Raw genomic sequence first — 22,938 nt, 5'->3', positions numbered from 1 at the left:
TTAATGGCATAGTATTTACATAATTCATCTAATTATAGTAATCATTGGCACTCATTGGCCAGTTACAAATAATTTTATTCATTATTCAGAAGTGATCATTCAAAGCAAGAGTTAATTAATGGCATAGCATTAACGTAATTCATCTAGTTGTAGTAATCATTGGCACTCATTGGCCAGTTACAAACCATTTTTATGCATTATACAGAAGTCATCATTCAAAACAGGAGTTAATTAATGGCATAGCATTAACATAATTCATCTAATTATAGTAATCATTGGCACTCACTGGCCAGTTAAAAACCATTTTTATGCTTTATTCGGAGGTCATCATTCAAAACAGGAGTTCATTAATGGCATACAGTTGACATAATTCATCTAGTTATAGTAATCATTGGCACCCATTGGCCAGTTACAAACCATTTTTATTCAATATTCAGAAGTCATCATTCAGAACAGGAGCTAATGAGTGTTGCATGGTATTCATATATAATAGCATATAAGTGACATAAGACAAATTTAAAATATAAGAAGTAGTGGCATTCATTGGCCAGTTACAAAGTATTCATATAGTTTTATAAAACACTATTCAGTATTATTCAGAAGTCATCATTAAAAATGAGAGTTAATAATTGGCATAGCATTTATAGAGTATAACAAAAATATTATTTACAGAAATTATTGGCATAGCATTTATGCATTATTGCAAAACATCATTCAGTATTACTCAGAACTCATCATTCAAGTGACATAGGACATATTTAAAATGTAACACACTGTAAATATTATTCAAGGTCTATTTTCTTGTGCTAGCAATGCATTGGATTGGGATCGGTAATTAATTGCTGGGGCATGACAGTATTTGCTTTTGACTTATTGTTGCAAATAAGGATTAGTAACGTCACTCGTCATGAGTCAGCTGTAGCAAGGTTTATGAAACAAGTAGAGCGTATGTGATCACATTCATGAATGACACACAACTGGGTAAAGAAAATGCAAGTACTAGAACTTGTTTAATAACTAACTTTTTATAGCACATTAATTTCATGAATAGCTTGTCCTGGAAAAAATACAAAATGGATTATTCAGCTGAAAGAAGAATCGCATATTATGCTGAAAGGTACTGAACTTCGAATTAACAGGAAATGAAACGTGTACTCTAGCTGTCCTTTCCAAAACATTCAGTCATTACACCATGCGATATAAGACATACTGTCAAAACGAACTGCAACAAATACCTAAATAACTACATAGCATCTCTTAACTAATATATAAACTTCATCATTATTCTCATCAGCAAAGAAAAACTTAAAAGTGGTGCGTTAAGTGCCCATATAAAATTCATCACTTTCATCACCTACAAAGAAAAACTTCATTATTCATATTAGCATATTCTTCATTTAACTATTCATCACCATTCATTATCATCTGCAAAAAGGACACTTCATTATTCATTAATCATATTACCATTTACCTCATGTAACTATTCCTAGTATAGAGTTTCATATTTGTAGCATATTTCATCACTAAAACTATGATGTGTAGTTCTGTATGACAGCCTGCATCAATCGCCTCGTATTCAGAAAGAAAAAAATTAGTTAGGACTGCTATCATACGATATGTATAGTATACTCTTGTTAATGTTTGTTAATTCATCACTTTCATCACCTACAAATAAAACTTCATTATTCATATTAGCATATTCTTCATTTAACTATTCATCATCATTCATTATCATCTGCAAAAAAGACACTTCATTATTCATTAATCATATTACCATTTACTTCATATAACTATTCATAGTATAGAGTTTCATATTTCTAGCATATTTCATCACTAAAACAAGGTATTCCATTTTCTTTCGTTCATTCCGAAGGTCAAATTCCCATTTCATAGTAATCCACTGTGGTTTTTTTTAATTTATTTCTTTTACACGTTATTGCTTTCCTAAAATGATGAATAAGGATTAATATCTTGCATTAAAATCATACACCCATTAAATAAAAACTTGTTTCTAGTGATATAATTAAGCATACAGCATAGCATGACAGAAAACGTATTATGTAAAAAAAACATAGACAATTTTCAATTGCAAAAAATGTACACAGTTTATCATAATGTAGTAGTAAAAAAATATAAACTAGTCACGATGTTGAGATACCATAACGCAAAATGTCAAAGTCAACTGGTGTTTGTTATATCTTAAATATTTCGTAGTGCATACAAACAAAACAGGAAAACAATCATACATACACGAGAAATGTAAAATGTGCACGGTCTGATATATAACGACAAGAAAAGCGACATGCTAACCTTACCTTGCCGAGCACTTGCCAAGATAAAATATGATAATCATCAGTAAGTAGTCACATAGATAGAATTGCATAAGTGGTCATAAAATATGTAAGTTTATCTGAAAAAATGTGCACGGTCTGATTTGTAACGACAAGAAAAGCTACCTACTGGCCTTCCCTTGCCGGGCACTTGCCAAGAAAAAATATAATAATCATCAGTAAGTGTTCATACAAATGGCTCTGAGCACTATGGGACTCAACTTCTGAGGTCATTAGTCCCCTAGAACTTAGAACTAGTTAAACCTAACTAACCTAAGGACATCACAAATATCCATGCCCGAGGCAGGATTCGAACCTGCGACCGTAGCGGTCTTGCGGTTCCAGACTGCAGCGCCTTTAACCGCACGGCCACTGTTCATACAAATATAATTGCATAAGTGGTCATATAAAAATCAGGAAATGGCATTACAGTGTGATAAATCATAAAGTATGTTCATTCAATAAAGGGTTTAATATTGGAGACATGGTGATTGCTCTTGCTTTTTCTGGTTCTCAAAGTTTCGACGTGTACTACATTGGGGTGAGGAATGCTGCGAATTCGATATGGACCTGCGTATAAAAGCTCAAATTTACTACACCTACTCTTTCCTCTGTTGGATAAATAATGTGTGCATACTAATATCTTCTGTCCAATGTGAAAGTCACGGGGAGTACAAACCTGTTTTTGCTGTCTTCTCCGACGTTCTGCGGCACGTTTGATGTTGTTCAGCGCAATGTCAATTATTTCATGGTGTCGTAGTCGACGAGATGTAGGAAAGGATACTAATTTTTTAATTTTGTTAGGTGGTTCAACATTTTTCAGTATAACTGTCGGAGATAACATAGTAGATTCATTTGGTATGGAGTTAATTACATCCTTGAATGACAGTATGTGTATATCCCAATCAATATTTTTCTTTATAGCAGTATATTCTACATAGTTTACCAATTTCTTTCATTAGTCGTTCACAAGGGTTCGAAGAAGCGTGATAGCTGGATATATAGATCGGAGAAATGTTTTTTGTTCGTAACATACGTGTCCACATAGCAGATCGAAACTGTGGTCCATTGTGGGAAATTACTTTCAATACATGCCCTACATGAAACAGAAAATGTTTTAGAGAAGCTTTCGAAACAGATTTAGCAGTAGCTTTGCGTAACGGAGTGAAGGTTACAAATTTTGAAGTGAGTTCAACAGCGACAAAGATGTAGCAAACACCTTTATTAACTCTGGGAATCGGACCAAAAATGTCTACACCGGCCATGTGTCTCAATTTAACAGGTACAATGGGATGTAACGGAGGAATATGTGAAGTCGTGTCTGACTTATCTTTCTGGCAGATTTTACATGACGCTAAAACTCCTCGAATACGTTTCTCCATGTTGGCAAAATGACAGTTCTGTCTCAGTATAAGAAAAAATTTTCTGGCTCCGTAATGTGCGTAACTTGAATGAGTATACCAAATTAACTTGTTAACAACCTCGTCAGGAATACATAATAACCAGTTGTTGCTGTCAGGGTGAGAGCGGCGAAACAAAATATTATTGCGTACAGTGTAATGGTTTCTAATGGTAAAATTATTCCTATCTTGCCAAAGCTGTTTAATTTCTTTCCATACGTTGTCTTTAATCAGCTCTTGTGCTATATCTCGTAATAACGCCGAAATGAAATTTTCAAATGCAACTTCTTGAATATACATGACGCTGAAATTTGCTTGGCAGAAGTTGGTTGCGATGTCTTGCTGATTGTTGCTGAGAGAACGGGATAGTGCGTCTGCTAAAATATTTTGTGTACCGGGAATATGAACAATTGTAAAATTAAATTCCTGTAAATAAAGTTTCCATCTGCTTAACCTGTCATGTGTAAATTTTGCTGAAAGTAAAATCTGTATAGCTCTATGATCTGTGTAAAGGGTAGTGTGTCTTCCATAAAGAAAATGCCTAAATCTCGCAAATGCCCATACAACACATAATGTTTCACGTTCTGTGACAGAATAATTGCGTCCAGCAGGTGACAGAATGCGACTCGCAAAGGCGATGGTTTTAATTGCTGTAGAACCATCTTCTTCAATTTCCTGAAAAATGTGTACGCCTAAAGCGCCACCTCCCTGTCTTCGAGGGTAACAACCGTGGTGGGCGGCGCATGCGCCGTCTACTGAACACTGGGCTATATAGGACGTCGATTTGCAGCCTGGTGTCGGTTCTCAGAGGGACTCATCAGCAGAAGCAGCATTCTCCTTTAGATGGCGACCAGTTGGATCGCCGAAATATCGAGTGAAGTAGTATTTAATATCCGGTAGCAAACCTGAAGAGACTTCCTAGACTTATTACTCCAGGAAAGCCTACCTAGTCACATGGTAACCATTTGTTTGTTCGCACATGTATATCACATCCACGTACATCCACCCCATTCGGATAATTCCTTCGTGGTGCGTCGGTTTTTTGTTACATTTGGTTCTATTATAAAGATTCACCACGTAGAAAGTGTTGCCAAGTAACCGCATATTCTAGGTCCACCACTGGACTCTCCATCTCGTTAGAAAAGAAATCTAAACTGGTATTGAACCATACATGTCAGATGCTGTCCCATAAATGGGGCTGTACTGTGCGTTCACTTTTGGCTCAGGCCCGACATTTATACGTCGGTGTACAACGCCACATAAAAAAAGAGATAACAGTAATTTTTTTCCTTTACATATTTGAACCTTAGGGAGGGTCGAATCGGATTAATAGTGTCTGAAATGTAATCCCACTTATAGACAATCAATACTCGACCCGCAGCCCAAAATCTTTGACTGTGTTCAAGTGTATGCAATTTCCGCCATTCGACCCGACGAATTTTCGGAACCGTACTGATGCCAGTCTTCAGTATTTCCCGCTAGAGACGTTGAGAATTCTTTGACTGACCAGTAAAGTTTGTAAGTAACTTGGTTGAATCTGATGCTTAATCGTGCGTGATTTCAAGGTCAACTACTAGCGTGTCAAACTCCAACAATGCGTTCACTGCCTGTAGAGTGAGACCCTGCAGCTAACACGAACTCCACGTTAATCAAAGTGAATGTCTGACAGCAACGCAATTGTTAGTCGAGTTTTACAGTAAACCGACCAGGTCTTCTGCTGCTGTCATAACACTCACCAGCGATATTAGAAGTCCACTCCTTGATATGGACGTATCTCGAGCTGAGTACTAAAATGTACATAAACAGTACTTATAGCAAGTGATTGTTGCTCTACTGATCAAGAGTGTCAGTTAATGCTCTCATAACTAAGTACTTGAGAGTTACTATAATGCTGATACAGTACTATGTAACCACGATGGAAATCTGTATACTAAGTTACAGTACAGCACGCTGATCAGGGAACTGTAGAGTTCGCAATACAGTAATTTAGAATCTAAATACGTACGATAACCATGAAACTAGGTGTAAATGTTAACTGACGTCTCCAGTAAGGAATCGCGAAAGAGCATTTAAAGCAATTTAAAATTACAACTCTTTCATCATTATACTGTATATGAATGCCCTTTGTTATATAGATACATGGAATTTTGGACATTGAGGAACCAAGTTTCCAGTTACGGGACTACTGAATTACAATTATTTGTAGAGGGAAATCCTAACCAAGATCGTATGTCAGAAAATCATACTGCTACTCCAATGTAAACTAAGATTAATTTCACTGTCTGCAGAAGAAAATAACAGAACCAGTCGGTTTGTTTAAAAAATTATTGAAAATGTTAGGAACATCTAATAGTATCCATGACACTGAAGAATACGTAAATCATTCACATTGTTACTGGTCAGCCATATAGTGTGAGAATATATGTGATGTGTTCGCTGTGCCTTCCGCTTGTAGAAGAAGATCTAACTACTTCCTACAACACGACAGATTGTGGGACTTGCTTAGAACTGAACACATTATCGTCTATGATGGTTCCCCTTTGAAGCTTGCCTTCGCTTCCTGTTCTTAACACATATACCATTCTGGAGCAACAGCTGTCACACGATCTCCCATGCAAGTATGTAATGACTGACGCAAAGGTCGCAGTAGCAGGAAAGTCGTAAGAATATACAGAGGCAAGTTTCAAGTTTGGCGTGTCGTATTACGTTAGGATATACTGCGCCATTCCTAACCACAGAGAAAAGGCCAAGGGCTGCAACAAAATACGAGGATATTCCCAAAAATAAAGTCTCCTATTTTTTATAAGCACAGAGATCTGTTTATTTCTACAATATTTTACATCAGTTTACGCCTTAATCATTTAGCTATTTTTCGACATAATTACCATTTACATCGATGCATTTTTGTAAACGCTGTGGCAGTTTTTGTATGCCCATTTCATACCAGCTCACCGCCGTGCTATTCAGAAAGTTATGAACCTCTTTTTCACTTCGTCGTCGGAGCTGAATCGCTTTCCGGCCAAATGCTCTTTTAACCAGTCCAGAAATTTGTCCTGTTCTGCTGCAAGGAGGTGGAGAAATGCGCGGGAAGCATCAACTCGTTGCCGCATGGGGTCTTCAGTCAGCATGCGTGGCACCCATCTAGCGTATACCTTCCGGTAGTCCAATGTTTCCGTTAAAATGATGTGAGCAATGCTTCGGGAAACCTCAGGAACAAACGTGCAGAGATTATCCAGGGTGATCCGCCGATATTCACGCATGCTTTGCTAAACCTTCAACACTGTCTCCTCAGAAATTGACGGTCTCCCGCTCCTTTCTTCGTCGTGAATCTCGGTCCGACTAGCTGCAAACTCTCCACACCACTTACGAACATTTATGACACCCGTGCACGACTCACCATACACTTTCGTCAATTGGTGATGGATTTCAACCGGCACAGTGCCTTTTGCGTTCAAAAACCGTGTAACTGCGCGCAATTCGCACTTGGCAGCAACATCCAACGGAAGCTCCATTCTCAAGGGCTCCCAAGCCAAGACTGAGCGTCTGAGCGCGGCATGCGCATGTTTACAGGCAGCACGTGATGCACTGTTCATAACAGTATGACCCACTGCTACAAAAACAGAGTTCTGTACTTATAAAAAAAATCGGAGACTTTACTTTTGGGATTACCCTCGTAATTGATCGGACAGTATAATTTCAGGAGCTCATGTGGGTTTTTTCTGGAAAGAGAATCAACTGTACACTCAAAGTTCGCCAGTTATGCACGCCTCCAATAATACACCATGGAAGGTACTGGTGGATCGGTAGTTACTCCAGTTTTTAACGTTTATATTGTTGAAAGGTAAACGCTGCTGATTTGAACTGCCGCAACAGCCATATTGTAGCTAAGAAAATACATGCGCCACGCTGGTCTCTGAGTACCGAATATATTATTCTTTGTCTACATACAGCCTGCAGTTCCACATGTACTAGTAGAACGTTACTCTCCGCCATCTTGTTTAATGTACACACTGTCTGGCGTTTATTCAGGATATGCTGTGTTTACCGGTGATTATAGCTCTAGTTGTCAACGTACGGATACAGCTACAACGCGACATTCACCATCTTACTATTTCACCAACTTACTTCGATGTTAATGTCGGTAATTAATTAATGAATGTATATCGTCATTACTAACTTGTTATCAGACGTCTTGTAGAATTATCAGTCATTCGTCTGATCCTTATGTATGGTCTCAGCGAATGCTATTTGGTTTCATGAAGTGTTTAGTATATGAAAGTCCAGTGGGATCTCTAGAGTAGCTGATTGTCAGAGACTTGTCCACTTCTCTGGTTACACCACAAACAAAGGTGTTGAAGAGATTGCGACAAATAATGCTCATTTGTAACACATACACAGAGACTGCCGTACATAGCTGTGAACAGTTGCTATGAGCTATAAGAACTGAGATCTTTATGTAAGCAAGAAACTAAACATTAATTTTTGACAGTTAGTTTCTGTCTGAATGTGCTCAAATTCCTATCCCGAAATATTGGTATAAATTTTACACTAAATGTTCGTTTCACCAAGAGTAGCTTCCTGCGTACAATCCAGCGACTATTACAGTGTTACTTTATTAGAACAAGTCTTGTAAACTAATTTGTATAATGTTCGAATATAACTTTAGTTTTCTATATGTGCAATTATGTTACCACTATATGCACAGTACTTTACGTTTCATTTTCAACTTTCTTCTCAACTTCCAGTGTTGCTCTAGCTGAGCAGCAAGTTCCCAACTCAACTCTACCTTCGCTTTTTCTTAGTTTAACACATAAACCCCAAGCCTGTTTTCGTATTCAAGAGGTACTGTATCGCGTTTCAGCAACTGTAAACTGTAGATCAGCGCAGTCTGTAGCAGAGATGTCATTTCTTCTGACGGTCGTCTTAACAGCTCTGTAGGGCGTTAGCGCCCGTTGGCGACATATCAGAGGAGCTAAAGTTAAATATTTAGCTCTCTCTGTGTGCTTTTACAGTTACTTCTTATGTTAGTGGTACTAAAGTGAACAGCATGCGTGAATGTTGCCTGCGTACGCAGAAGCAAATGGACGCAATTCGCTAACAGCTGAGACGCTTTGGACCACTGTCACCCGGTCTAGCAGTGGTGGAGAGTCTGACACATTGCATGGTACACTTCAGGTATCACCCGCAGGATCTGCTTCCTAGGCACTTGCTATGGCACCCGTCGGAGATTGTCCGCCTTCACCGTTGAGTGAGCAGCGGGTGGTAACACGTTCGCCTTGCTCGGGCGGTGGGCCAGTGTGGAGGCTGGCCAATTGACTTCTGTCATTCACGCTGAGTGGACAAGTGGCGCTCCCTCTGCAAGGTCCTAGCAGGAACACTGGGGGAGGAGTTTGCTAGATATCGGGAATTCCGATGTTAGAAGCGTTATGGAGCCCCTTAGGGAAACAGCGTCCAGGGCTCGAAAGAAATCCATTGTATGTTCTGAATGTCTGCGAGGGCCCTCACGCGGGATGTGGAGGAGGCCCAGCCAGTGGCTATTGAGTGTGCAGAATTTAAGTCTGCAAGTAGTGGTTTATATCGGCACCAATGACGTCTTTTTCTTGCGTTCTGAGGCATTCTCATTCGTACGTGCTATTGGCAGACGTACTGTTGGTCTCCATCATGGGGTCCAGGTAGAGATCACAGTTTGTCGCATTGCGCCAAGACATGATGGGGGTCTTGCAGTTTGGATCCAAGTGGAGGGTCTTAACCAACCTGCATTTGGAGATGGAGAACTGTACAACTCCCCCTGGTTGATCAGGGAACTCTACACAAAGGAAGGTGCAAAGCAGTAGTAGAATAATTGTGGAGTGCACATGGTTTTTCTTTTAGGCCAGACGTTAGTCTGAGGTCCTTTGACGAACGTTCGCCAGTTATTTCGCAGAGATCGAAATTAAAGTTAAAACACTTTGATCCTCGAAATTGTAACGCAAAATATCTAAGTATTCATAAAAATGTTCCTGAACGTACTGCCCTCCAGGAAAGCTGTCGTGCTCAATTACTTTCGGAGCTGCGAGTTGCCTGAAACCCTAAGTAGAAAATCTCAGATTCTTAGCGAGGTATAGAAGATATCGGAAAGACTGATTCGACGTCACAGGAGGGAAAGCGTTCATTGCAGTCGACAAAAATACTGTGTCCATCGAGGTTGAGACAGTGTCTGACTGTGAAGTTAACTGGACGAGTGCAAAACTCGTAGGTCAAACGAACTTATTATTCGGATGCTATTACTGGCCACTCGAGTCTGCCGTGAATGTCTTACAATCAGTCAAAGGAAGTCTACGGTTGCCAGCGCGGAAATACCCACATGATGCGATATCAGCTGGAGGCGGCTTTAACCTGTGGAATATAGACTGGGACTTCTATGGACTCATTGGAGGCTGTCTTGTGAAGTATTTTTGAACGCACGTTCCGTAAACTGTCCTGAGCAGAAATTTGGACAGCCTTCACGCAACAAATGCACTATGTAGCTTGAAGCAGTGTAAGTACAAAGTCGTGGATTGGCGACCATAACATCATCTTAGTGTCGATGGCACAAAAGGTAATAAAAATATGGCTCTGAGCACTATGGCACTCTACATCTGAGGCCAGTCCCCTAGAACGTAGAACTATTTCAACCTAACTAACCTAAGGACATCACACACATCCATGCCCGAGGCAGGATTCGAACCTGCGACCGTAGCGGTCACGCGGTTCCAGACTGTAGCACCTAGAACCGCTCGGCCACTCCGGCTGGCACAAAAGGTAATAAATCCATCAAGAGGGCAAGGAGAATATTGTTGCTAGAAAGAACAGACACTGTTGTTAACATCCTAGACAATGAATGGAAATTATGTAGTTGCAGTTTGATAGCCGTAATGGAATTACGGCAAAGTTTAATCGGATGATAAATCACGCTAAACAAGTGGATTAACGATGGGAAAAATACCCGTCCTTGGTTAATAACGAACATGGGAAATTCTGAGGAAACAGAGACGATCTACTCTTGGTTCACAAGAGAACACACAATTGACGACAGACTAGACTTAGAAAAACACGTGGGGCCGTATAAAAATTGTTACGCTAACCTTACAACGACTATCACCATCACATCTTAGGAAAAGGTCTAGCCGAGGACGTGAGAAAATTCAGAGTCGCCAAGCGCGTCGAAGATTTCGTTGACGAGTCTGGTGTGGAAATGGAAGTGAGGAAAGGGAGGCTGAAGATTTAAATTTCGCATTTCGGAAATCATTGACGCAGGGCGATAGTGCAGACATAATGCTGTTAGACTGCCGCACTGACTCTTGTGTTGAGGTCATAGTTGCAGGCATCTCTGTCTCTGAGAAGCAACTGTAAAAGATGAAAACAAAGTAGTCACTAGGTTACGATGCGATCCCATTTCGGTTTTGCCACTTCTGAATATAACACTGGCAAAATCTTTGTCATAGGTTTCATCCAGGATTGATGACCGTATTCCCAGTTCGTTATTAGGAATTTCCTTTTGTCAGGAAGGTTTTCCTCTACGAAACAGCATGGATTTCGAAAGCTTAGCTCGTGCGAAACTCAGCTTATCGTTTTCTCGCACTATATTCTTAGAAACATGAGGAAAAGAACAGGCAGTTTCCGTATTCCTTGATTTTCAGAACGCGTTTCACATGGTTTCCCAAAGCACACTTTTGACATAGGTACGGACGTGCGGTGTAGGTTTCCAGATATGTGAGGGTCTCGAAGATTTCTTAAGTAACAGAATGCAGTACGTTACCCTCGATGGCAAGTTTTCATTAAGGACGAGGTTATGTCAGGAGCATGGCTCTTATTCTCTATACACGTAAATATTGCGACAATGTGAACAGCAATCTGCAGTTGTTTGATGATGACTGTGCAGTTTGTGTGAAGACGTCGTTGTTGAGACTGTAGGAGGATGCTACATGACTTAGGCGAAAATATTGTTCCTGTGATGAATTGCAGCTTGCTGTAAATGTAGGAAAAATTTCAGTGTTGTGTACATAGTTCCGCGTAGTCAGCGTGTACACAACTTTCCAACTAGAGCGCGCCCCGCTAAGCACAACAGCGCAGGCGCAGCGCTCGTCCATCTCCGCACAACGAGATGGCGCTGCCTTAGAGACGGACCAAATTCTACTTCTGCCGATCCGCGTATTAATATGTAACGCAGCCAATGAGATTGCTGCTAATGTAGAACCTTTTCTCTTCGCCCATCTCTCTCGCGCAGTGATACCTGAATGCGCGAGGTATTATAACGAGTGTACAGACCTCCGATTAGTCAGTCTGCATTTGTCTGCACTAGTCTGCATTAGTCTGTAGACAAGTTTCAGTCTGCACCTAACAAGATTATCAAATTCATGTACATACCCATGATGATAAATGTATAGACACTTTGTCAAGTATCAGAGATATGTGAGAATAAGATTAACGTACCAAGACCAAAGGAACTTCAGATTGTCAATAGTAAACAGCATCCAGAATCAAGTTACGTAATGTCTACGCTTTTTATTATTTTAATAAATGTGTGTGAAAATTAATCAAGTTCCTTTTAAAGTTGGTCACCGTCAATCTGCTACTCTCAGCATACAAATGGCATTTGTATCATCTGACCTAATGGCAGAAGATAAACATGCAACGATAAGACCACGAGACATATTGCTGACACTCTCCTACTTCATTAGAGCGACAAGTCAAATAATCTGATGGTGTGTGTACCGAAGGTCTTACAGTACGCACACCACAGTAAGCTATCGCAGAAGAGTAGAAAACACAATCTCCCAGTACAGCATTGTTAGTGTGCGAGTTGCTGACTCACGTCAATAATGTATCTAGGCGTAACGTTACAAAGCGTTATGAAATGGAACGAGAATGTAAGGACTGTTGTAACGAAGGAGAATTTTCGACTTCGCTTTATTGGTAGAATTTGAGGAAAGTGTGGTTCATCAGTAAAGGAGACCGTGCATAGAGCACTTATGCTGCCCATTCTTGAGTACTGGTCGAGTGTTTCGGATCCCCATCAGCTTGGATTAAAGAACGTCATCGAAGCGATTCAGAAGTGGGCTGCTAGATTTTGTCCCGCTGGGGTCGATCAAAAAGCGAGCGTTACAGAGATTCTTCGTGTAATGAGATAGGATTTCCTAGAAGGAAGATGACATCCTTTGCATGAGGCATTATTGAGAATATCTATAGAACCTGAACCTGAAGTTGACTATAGAACGATTCTACGGCTGCCACTTTACATTTTGCGTAAGCACCACAAAAGTAAGATAAGAGCAATTAGGTCTCGTCCTGAGGCGTATTGATAGCCGCTTTTTTTTTTTTCTCGCAGTGTTTCCGAGTGGAACAGGAATGGAACTGACAAGTAGTAGCAGAAGTTACTCTCTCCCATGCACTATATGATTGCTTGTGGAAAACGTATGTAGAAGTGGATCTGAAACTACCATTGCAATCTGTAACGACACATGGTACGTTCTAATTTGTATCAGCTTTCTTGTCAACTTCCGTTGCAGTTTGTGACAACACACAGATCACTTTAATATATCATCTGTCTGCTCAGAATGACTGAAATCGGCAGGTACTTTTAGTAATACAACAAGGGATATTTATAGATTACGTTCACCAAATCACTCCAGTTCATCAACACATAATTACTGTTAAAAATAAGAACTTCAGAGTAGCTGATGACTTTCTGTCTGGGTCCATCGTTCAGTAACAGTACTAACACCATTGTGGAATGGTACTCACCCATACACATTTAGTACTTTCGCTATGTAGCAGGAAAATCCTGTTTCTTGCCTGTATACTTGTAAGCTTTACTGTCATTTGTGTGCAGCCTGAGAAACAATTTCAGTTGTGCACATTATTATTCGGTTGGTATAACAGTCGTTGATGTATAAAAACACTTTCATAGTCTCCTCACACGTAATTATTTGTGTCACGTAATTAATCTAGGAAAGAGATTAGCGCTTTTAGAATGGTAAGCGTTTCTGCAGTGAACAGATATTTTCAAGAGTATTTACTGTATACTTATAGATAGATAGTTCATAGATAGTTGTCTTTCTATTAGTAGTTGTGCAGTATGATCACAATAGGCAAACTATGGATCCTGTTACAACATTAATATGCACTTTTAATACCCAAAAGAAACAAGTGCTTAGCAACCATGAGTATATAACTTTTCACAACTGCAGTTTTCCACTTTTACTACAGTGAGACACAAAATTAACATATTTGTAAAATACTGACACACCTTCTGTGATTTACAACAAGCAGCAATGTGATCATTTACTAAGCAAAACTTTATAAGCCTCAGTCTTAAGAACTTTTAATTTTAAATTTGGTAACAACACATTAATAAGCTTTTTTAATAGGAAAATTATTTTCAGAAAGCATCATTTACTTTAACTCAATCTCTTGCCACATTAACTTTAACTTTCTTTTTACTATGTTCAAGATCCATTAATTAGCAAAGCACTGGGCTTTAATGTTCTTTCAGTAGGGATACTCGGTAATCACTTTAGTTCAAACGGAGAGGAACCTGAGAGGTCTTATGATAAGGAAAAACAATCAAGGTAGGTACATAAGTTCAGTTATAAATTACCTTATATTTGAGCACACTAACACATCCAATGAGCTGATCCTTCACTGTACATCATTATAGTATTTCGTTAAAGTGATTGTGCAATTTGGTGGCAACTGCATGTTGGTAGGTGGAATTGCAGACAGAATTGCTGGACTCTGTCCCTTCTTGGTGGCGATGATGGATACCAATTCCAGAATCGTTCCAGGTATTTATCCATCCATCCAAGGCATTGGAAAGCGACAGAAAAAGCCTCTCTCGGAAGCAGCACAATATGCAACTTTTACATGGCAGTGCACAGTTCGGTAGCTCGTCCCCAACTGACTCTTGGTTCCCACTTTTCTACCTAGTCCTACCACATTTTGCGCCCGCTACACAGTTCCGTTCCCGAGGGGAACCACAAGACCTTTCATGTACTAAAGAACTAAGAACCCTAAGTGAGGATCAGCAATTAACATAACAGCAAACAAACATTTTAAATAAAACAGAACATTTGCACATACTGACATTTCTACAAAAAATTATTCACACGGAAATTACAATTATATAGAGCAAGTTTTGTTCCCTCCAAATGGGACAAAGAATTTAAATGACATATATATTACATTTCATAGAATCAAGCCATGACACAAATGTTTTGTTTTTGTTTATTTACAGAAAAGAATAAACGCTCTCATGATATCGATTCAAACACATGTCCAGATACTTAATGTTATAACATTAAATGAAACAAAAGCAAAATAAATCAGCAGAGTATTAGAGCTATGGTGTTACATACTGTTAGCGAGGAGAGACTGTTTACTATAAAAGACTGTGGTATCATAGGTATCCCTTTAGATGTATAGATGATGCCTCGTTGATATTTGTCAACAAAGAGTTCACACATTCACGTTCATTACAGTTCATTGTTGCGAGATTCCAGTACCTGCCGAGCGGGTGGATGTGCAATAAACAGATGCTGTTATCATCGACGTAAATCAATAACACCGTTAAATATACTTAGCACGTGCAACGATGACATACTCATGCATCGCGTAGTGCGTCAGAGCATATTAAAAGCGGAAACTGTCTACAATACAAACTCAAATCAGAGATACTTGATCATGTCACCTGTTTACTCGTGCGTGACGTTATGCACGATGAACCACGCAGCCTGAGCACACACAATATTTAGTAAACGATTCTTAATATGGATACAAAGTGTTCGAAAAATCATACTTCGCAATATGTCAAGAGATTTTATTTTACTAACATTTGCTTTCTTCTTTATTTAATGAAATACTGAAACGGCTGAAAATGGAAATTTTCTGTTGTTGGAATTAGCCTATTCATCTCAGAGACGTACAGTCACCCAATATCCTCAATTATGTGTTGTATATGTCACAAATTTTATCGTCTAAACGACCCTCAAGTACCAAAGAAGTGATTTGTTCATGTTTTGTCACCCCATCCGCAACTGTTTTCAATGTTTACGATGATTTCCTCTTTTCACGATTAGAGAAGCTCATCATTTTTGTCAGTCTAATTTTCAGCATGATTTTACAGTTTCGCATTTCAGACGCTTCGATTCTCCTTTTTTTCAGTTTTCTCATAGACCATGATTCACCTTCACACAATACTATGGTCCAAAGGTATATTATCAGAACTTTTTGCCCCAGCTTAAAAATGATTGTACATACATGTAAACTTTTCTCCGGCGAAATGGTCTTTTCTGCTGCGCTATGGTGACTTTTATGTCCTCATTGCTTCTTAAGCCATGTGTCATTTTAGTTAGAAGGTAACGGAACTCATTCACTTCTTCTAATTCGTAGTCCCAAATTTTGATGCCACGTTTGTCGGTAACTGATTTCTACTAATGTGCATTATTTTCATCTTCATTCTGTTCACTCTAAATCCGTTTCATGTGCTAATCATTCACTTTAACTGGTAGTATGTCTACGGCGAAACCTATCACTAATACTTTTACCCAATGAATTTTCATCACATTCCTGAACTTTTCCTTTGTTCTCCTGTTGTACTGATTGAACAACAGAGATGAAACACTACATCCGTGTTGCACAACCTTTTAATGCAAATGTGCAGTATTGCATTCATATTTTTTCGTCTTGTTTCTTATAAATATTATGTATTACCAGTATTTTCGTATAGTGCACAGCTATTTCTCTGAAAAATTCAAACTTCTTCACATTGTTAAAAGATTTTTTAAATTCTAGAAATCCAATGAAAATATCTTTATTTTTCTTAAGTCTGTCACCCACTATCAAGTGAAACGTCAAAACTACCTCTCTGCTGTGTTTACTTTCCATGAAAACAAAGATATCAAACAGATCCTCAGTTTTTGTTCCCTTTCTTTTGTGTATTATTCTAGCCATCAGGTTAGATGCATGAAACGTTAAAGAGATCGTTCGAGAGTTCTCGGAGTTCCCTCCTCTTCCTATTTTCAGGTTTGTTTCGACGCCGTTTTCTGTGTCTGATGGCATGTTTCCAGATTACCTGACTACAAAAAACAGCTTGAAAAGTCGCTTGGGTAACTTTTCCTCCAAAGTTTCTCTTAAGTGCCGGCAAACTTGTGCGTCTCCCAAACTGACTGACTGCTTCCCTGTCATGTGGAAATATGAAGTTTAATTTCCGGTACAGCCATGCTGTATTCAAGGATGAGATAACTTAACGAGGCATTCTCAGTCACATGTGGCCACTTAATAAGTCAGCTGAAATAGAAGTAGGGCCACTTAAGAAGCCAGCTGAGCTTGAATTAGTGTCTGTAAGGTACAGGACATTGATGACGTCTGTGAGTGCTGTGTGCCATCTACGTGCAACACGACACCGCATCCTAATCAGGGTATTGGCAGAGGACGACACGAGCAGGATCGTGAGGTCTCCAGCACCATATTGTATAGCTATTTTCTGGCAGTAAACTATGATATTAGAGGAAATGAGTGCGCAAAAGAAGCAACAGAAGTCGCCTGCAAGACCCATTCTGCAGCACAGTGTATACATGTCATCTACCTTCTTGCTCTTGAGGCAGCCAATCATCCGTAGAGGAAAAGTGGTAATACGTGAGAAAAAATTAGGTGCAGCCTTGGCATACCTTTCTTAAACCACTGGACTGAAATAAGGTTACATTGTCCTTCGAAATGAGCGCCGCATTATTCTTCGTGGAATCCTTCCCCGAACAAAAGACCTACCATTGTACGTGCAGAATACAGATTTCATTAGGCATATCATAACTACACATGTTTTTCAACACGATCCAAGGGTGGCAGCCGGGTTAATCAGCTGATTTGCTCGTATTTTGGTGACGCCGAGAGAATGTAGTGAGCGCTTAATACTGTCTGGTGTATGTGAGACGTCCTTCCTGAAGTGTTACGTTGAAAATTATAGTGTTTTCGCCGAGCGAATGGATCATATACTTTTTATAAGTGTTATTATAACACTCTGTTGACTCTTCTGGCCGTGCATTTGAATTTCAGAAGGATACTTTATGACGAAGGGCTCTTTACTCCATTATGGTTTGTAAGCTATAACGTAATCACGTGCGAACGAGACGACTTTCAAAAAAATTATTTGTTCGCGGATCGAACTTGTTGTTTACTTTTTCTCTGAAGATTTTTTGCTGCGTCTACTGCATTCCATTCGATATAAATTTCCAAAAAATGAAGTCTTATTCGTCTCGTTTCTTTTGATGTGTTTTACATGTTTCGATAAATTTCATCTTTACACGTAACTTCCACTTTCCATAGTTTCCTGAGCACCTAATATTTTCCTAAAAACTCGGCATTTTATTATTCATAATTTATATAAATTATATTTGCATGCTAGACATTCGATTGTATACTTTTACTTTAGCACATTACACAGGTTCGTTTTATTGTAAACGTTTTTAGTTACAACATCTGCAGTTCCCATTTTATGTTTCCTTTCCTGTACAGCAGCTTTCCTAAACGATTCTCCTCGATTATCTCCCCAAATATTTTATTTTTTGAACCTTTTAAATGTAGACAATATTTGTTTCCAGAAATGTGAGTACAGTCTCAATGTTTGTGTACTACTTGGTATTTTTCTGCAGAAAATCTTAAGCAGGTCCCACTGGCTTTCTACTGGCTACTTCTTTTGAAAGATTAATTAGTATTACAGCGGATGCAGATGCCACGTTTTCAGAAGATACACGAAAGTCGTATGCAGATGGGAGACAGTTTCTTCCAGTTCCTTCATTTCCCCTTCCGAACCATATTAGTGAAACCTTACATTCATTCAGGTTTTAAGTCCTATTTATCGCTAGTTTGTTGTAGAATAGAGTTAAAAAGTATCGGTATAGGCTGTACACCTGTCCATACACCTCTCTTTATTTCAAAGGGCTGAGGTTTTCCCCGATAAATTTCACTTAAGATACTATGCCCTTACGTGTTTCACGAAACAGATTTGCTAGTAGAGACTTTCCTACAATTTATTTTATCTCTATTCTGTCGAAAGACTCAATTAATATTTGTGATATCATCATGTTACTGTGATAATTTCGAATTCAGCAACCTATGGCGAATTATTGGTGTGAGACGAAACATCTGTTCAGAATGTGACCTGACCTTCGAAGAAACACTTCGATACTCACCTGAATGATGGCTCAGCGTAGTTTCTACTCTGTTTAACAAATTCATGGAAAATGTTTTATATGTTATTGTTTACAAATTGCTACGCAATTAATGAGCTAATGAACTAGGTTGAAGAAGGTGTGATACTTTTCTTGGAAATTCGTTACACTTTCATTTCAAAAAACTCACATTACAACAAACAATTTACCTCATAACTCGTATCAAATCAATTTTAAAGAACATATAATTTTAAACAGTTGAATATATATACTTCCACGACGTCCTCGGCAGTTACAAAATTGGACTACAATGGTTTTGGATAAGGCTACATAATAAAAGAAATTTATAAATCCCCCATCATCCGTGCACGAAAAAACATGTGCGACATGAATGGCATCAATCCTTACAACAGCAAAATATTTTTATTAACGCGCAGTACCAAAGGGGGCGAGGAGGTGGAGGGGGGGCTACTTTGCGCCCACCATACAAATATTCATAATTAAAATTTCTTTAATTTCTGTCGACTATTATTAACAAATTATTGTGTAAAGAGCTACTTATATGTTATGAATATCCAGAAACTGTAAATTTCTTTTAGTACTATCTACAAAAACGCATTTAGTATTTTTCACTATTTTCAGTTTAAGTCTATTTAGCCTTACTTTTCTTGAGCAGCATCTCTTCACCTCGACGGTAAAAGTCATTACAAAGTCACTGAAGATGATTTTATTATATATAAAAAAAATATTACGTTTTGATCGATCCTGTAAACGCCGCCTTTCGTCTCATTCTGATATTAATTTATGACTTATTAGTGTCAGTAAGCCAATCTATTGCTTCGTCATAATGTTGCGTCGACAACAACACAAGGATTTCACTGAAAGCAAATTTGTTGGAATACAATTCTCTTCTTGCGAAATCTTTTATTTCTTGAAGTATATCCTACTATTATATTTTAGTGTTATCACCAGAGTTAGCTTGTGTTCATCCAAAAATCTTCGGCCAAATCAACTTAAGTGTCATATTTCTCCATGATGACATTACGTCCTGAATTATGTACACGAAGAACCAGGCGTTTCACTACAGCTGTTGCACAATTTCATTGTTGGGGACTGTCATTTTTCTTCCCTGACTAAGGGCCCTATGCTGATGACACGGCTATTTTTAGAGACGGCGTGCTTTCTTATAAGTATACCATATATTCCATGTTCTTACAACATGAAGACTTTGAACGGGCACCATCCACGGAACACTGACAACATTTCACCAGTAACAGTGGGCATCCCAGCAGAATAAATTATTCTGTCTGTAATTAATTTATCTCGTCAAATACTTTTCGTATTGCAGAAAACATGTCATGTTCCCTGCGCTGATTTCGCGTCTCTCTGAAATCCAATCTTTTTAGTTTTAGTAAGCTGATGGAATGTAGCTCTACTCACAGTATCAGTATAAACAAACCTTCTTGAAGCGTTGGACCATAAATGAGGGATAGGTGACTTATTACCGCCCTCCATCCCCATAATAGTGAGTAACCCAATACATGCCTTGAATTCAAGACTGTTTTGGTAATAGCATGCTGTCCGTTAATCCAGTTTTATACTCTGCTTATTTAACCTCAGATAGTCTGTCAATTAACACATACATTAATTCTTCACATATGTCCACAATCTGTTTCCTTAGATTGGCTGGTAAATGGTGAAGATGATAAATTGGAACATTGTTATCAACTTATCTAGTATCATTATATTAGAACAAATAAGCCCTTGGTCACAAATATTAAGTCAAAATTGGCCAGGTTTAGACGCTACTATGAGCGTCGTCTTCAGAATTAAACTAACTGTTCTAAAACATAGTAGGTATATAAGACATTAATTAACTAAAGTGTGTACTAACTGGAAAGAGATGCAGTATTTATCTGTCACATTCTAAAAAAAAGTCTAAGCCGGAAAGGCGACGTCACGAAAAGTTGTAAATAAGATAAGATGGCGAGCCGCTAAGAGCTTCTGGTACCTGAGTGAACACGGGTCTTATCTTATTTACAACTTTTCATGACGTCGCCTTTCCAGCTTAGATTTTTTTTTAGAATGTGACTTGTAAGTACTGCATCTCTTTCCATTCAGTACACGCTTTAATTTATTAATGTCTTATATACCTATTATGTTTTAGAACAGTTCCTTTAATTATGAAGATGACGCTCATAGTAGCGTCTAAACCTGGCCAATTTTGACTTAATATTAGTGACCGAGGGCTTATTTCTTCTAATATAATTCTCACACGGTCACTGAACCTTAGCAGCTACGTTTAGATGAACTAGTATCCTTATTTTGACGCCATGATTTTCCATTCGCCGCATGCTTATAAAACTTAAAAGTCTTTCTTCCATTCAAACTCGTAACTTTCCCTCATTCCATTGACTAACTATCCCAACGTTATAGATGAAGTCAGAACCTGAAATGGCCAACAAATACAGATTATGTGTCACTTTAAAAACTTGGAATTTCCACGTAATAACAGTAATTTGAGTATTTAGTAGTACCCAAAAATCAGCATCTTTGTGAAAGTGGGTAGCTTGCAACACTCAGCCCCACTGTACAGTTCCAAGAAATTACAACGCTATCGCCAAGCGGATGCTCAGTCATCACTATTCAGAAAACAGACCGTCCGTTGTCGAGAAGACCACGAACGGGCTCGTCACCTATTTTCAACACATACAAACGAGACTGCATCACTAGGAATAGCAATAATCCTTCTGCAATGAGGCCTCCTCCCGGAATCCCCTTAATTCACCGTGAGATATCGCTTAAGCTTCTCAGACCTGTAAACTTCCTTTGTGTGTGCCCAACCCCTTTGCACCTAAACATTTTATTGTTAATGAATTCTGACGCCGGCTTACGTTCCTACCTTCTGCTGTGTGCTACTTAAGATCGAAATCCTCCTAGGGCTTGTAAACGGATCGCCAACTCTTTTAAGTGGCCGAAGCTTCGCTGCTGATCACAAAAAGCACCCTGGAGCTTTCACAAGGACGCGTTCCTTCAAGGATATTTTCGACTGTTTTCCTTTACTATAATCCAAACACAAACTTCTAGAGCTTTCTTTGATTCTTTAATTTACTTTTCTTATTGTTCGTCATATCGTAACATTCCATTACAGCCCGTGGCGATTAGCTAATGTCGAGCACCTGCGCTCAGATGATATCACAAATTAGCTTACAGAATTCATTAGAAGAGCCCGCCGCATGGCTCAAATAATGCCTGCTCCTACTACCTGCCCACAATTGCGCTCACCAAGTGATAGATGTTCAGTACTTAAGGCAAATTATTACCCTCAATCCCGTAATAAAAGAAACATTGATAAAAAGTACAAGATTTTATACTAATGAAATGACACAGTTTCTGAGAGGGTACTGGGTTCATACAGATATGATTTTATGTATATAGACTGAAACGGAGAGTGAAAATTTGTACCAACGCCGGGACTCGAACTCTCGTCTTCTGCATACTATGCGCGCAGCGGTTCACACCTTGCGCTGAGTATGCTGACACGTCTCGTTCCTCGATCCAAATTCTCAATGCCACCTCAGCGGACTGAGGGGCCGAATGCATCGAAACAGTAGCGACTTTTGACATTTGCAGATTTTGACGTCTTATTTGTTGCCTTTATTTTGCAGTGGGTGTATCAACGCAACCTATCACTGTCCTGGGAATTTTTGTGTTTTCCAAATTTCCTCACATAAATCCGAGCTCACTTTCATTTTTGTTAGACACCAGATCAAAAATTTCTCCACTATTCTCCACTAGCATTATTGGTCATTAAGGTTCTTATTTTACTGTTTTGTTTCAAATTTATTGAATTATATTTCACTTTCGGACTGCATTTGGGATTACAGGTTTCCTATCTGTAATTATCATCTAAAGGGAATGTTTGTGAGCTGGATATGCAAAATACCCTGTGTTGTCACTGCCAGACACCACACTTGCTAGGTGGTAGCATTTAAATCGGCCGCGGTCCGTTTGCTAGCGATGGTT

Source organism: Schistocerca nitens, chromosome 6 (assembly GCF_023898315.1).
Source record: "Schistocerca nitens isolate TAMUIC-IGC-003100 chromosome 6, iqSchNite1.1, whole genome shotgun sequence".
NCBI classification, from domain to species: domain Eukaryota; kingdom Metazoa; phylum Arthropoda; class Insecta; order Orthoptera; family Acrididae; genus Schistocerca; species Schistocerca nitens.
The sequence above is the reverse complement of the archived record's forward strand: the minus strand, read 5'-3'. Positions refer to the sequence as shown.